Here is a 2,160-nt window from a genome sequence, read left to right on the forward strand (position 1 = left end):
TTAGGACTCCACACTCCAGGCTCTTCTATTAGATGATTTACCTATACCACAAGGTTAACACCTGGTTTCCTACTGAATCAGCTTCTTAGTATAGGCCTACCCCCCCCAGAAGTAGTAGTAAGTAGCTGAGCATGTTGAATTGAACTAAGAGCAATGTAGAGTTACATTTATGTGAAATACATGAACTGAAGAGGAGATAAGACCAACCTTTGTTGGTCCGGGACCCCATTACGACATCCGAAAATTCTCCTGACCCTACTGTTGAAAAACAATGAGATAAGGGGTAGGCTATGAGCGGTTGCTGAGGAGGAGGTAGACTTAAGATGCCTGTTGCATTTTTTTTCAGCAGCAAAGCAATGTGAAGAGCTGCGAGTTAGCTGACACGCAGAAAAAAGTGTTAAACTGCTTGTTGTCAACGTGCTAAACAAAAAAGCGTTCACGTATGTGTTTTTATGTTTGTGTGAACTTGACGTCAGCCGTGAATGGGTCAATATTGCTGTCAGCAGTTTCAATGCTTATCATACTTGCTCTGCTAACGCTGCTATGAAGTGGAACTCACTGCGCCCAAAATCAGTGTTGAAATCATTGGTGTCCGTGGTTGCTGATGCCGAACCGTGTGTAGTAGCTGCTAGCATTCTGGTGTATTTGACCATCATCAGTGTTGCGTACATCCCTTAGCATTACGCTAAACACGTAGCTTAGCCTAGCTGATAGTAACAGTAAGCATTAAAAAAATTGCTCATGGTCACAAAGAAACTATGTGTATTGCTATTCACACACAGGATCATCTCACGACAAAGCCACTTGGAAAGCTGTGTTTGAAAAAAAGAGATTTTACAACATGAACTTTTTTCATATTTATACCGTGCCAATACACTTTTGTACACTGAAAAATAAAATAAAAAAGCATCTTACCAGTGTCAACAAAATGGTAGTGTTTTTTGTATATCTTTAGTGGTTATGATGAGTGTATGAGACCAGGGGCCTATACTACAAAGCTGGTTCAGGAGTAAACCAGGTTACGTTAAGAGGTAAATCATCTAATAGAAGAGCCTGGAGTCCTCGTCTTCTTACAAAATGAGGACTCCAGGCTGTTCTATTGGATGATTTACCTCTAAACGTAACTGGGTTTACCATCTTTTTAGTATAGGCCCCAGGAGTACTTAAACTAGCGGTCGTGACCCTGGGGTGACCAAATTATTTTTTCTCTTCAGTTTACACGTGCTGTCACAGCAACAGATGAAACAACAACAAATAATATGTATTAGAAATCAATTAACGCTATAGTTGCTATTTCTACGTGCTGAATATCCCTCACTATTTTCAGTTTACTTGTGTAGGTGCACTGTGTAGGATGGTGTTGGTGGCCAGAGTTGGTAGGCCTATTGCAACTATGCTTCTTGTTGAAGCTGTGCTCAAATTTGATATTTTCATGAACATTTGCTAAATAATAATTATAAATGTTTACGAGAATGACCAAAGTAGGCCTACAGTTTTACTGCTAAAACAAAAAAAATCTGAAATTTGTAAATGGCGGACATGGAGAAGGTATAATATGAATACTTAGAATTTGGTGGTGGTGGTAAGTTGTATTTGTGAAAGGTAGGCCTATTTGAGAACATTTTGAAATGGACAGCATGAATTCTGCAAATTAACTACTATTACACAGTGCAACTTAAAGGGTTGCAATTTGTCTATTGTCGTGTTTGGGTCGTCTTATTGTCTCAGTCATCTTCCTACTCTTCTTGTGGGGTCGCTAGACAAAGTTTCAGAACCCCTGGTTGCTGATATAAGCACGCGACAGAAACCGTTTCCTCCAGTGTTGACTCCAGCAGCGCTGCTCACGGACTGTCGACCACATTCTTTTTCACCACAAGTTTACCATACTTGGCTATAGAATAAAAAAAGGCAGCATGAGGTATTGCTTCAGAGAAGTGAAAGACCAAAAAGGGCTGTTGGCTAGTCTGCGGTGTTAGCTTAAGTGCTTACATGTTGCCAATCATGGCATGGAATTTCGAGTGAATGAAAATGCAAAATGTAGACTTTGAAACAACTGGTTGCATTAACATAATGGCCACTAGGTAGATGGTGTTGAATAGCATAGATGTCTCGAGATAGTCAAATAAAGTTGATTGTAAGTTGATTGATACTACCATAAAG

The sequence above is a fragment of the Engraulis encrasicolus genome, chromosome 1, assembly GCF_034702125.1.
Source record: "Engraulis encrasicolus isolate BLACKSEA-1 chromosome 1, IST_EnEncr_1.0, whole genome shotgun sequence".
NCBI lineage: Eukaryota > Metazoa > Chordata > Actinopteri > Clupeiformes > Engraulidae > Engraulis > Engraulis encrasicolus.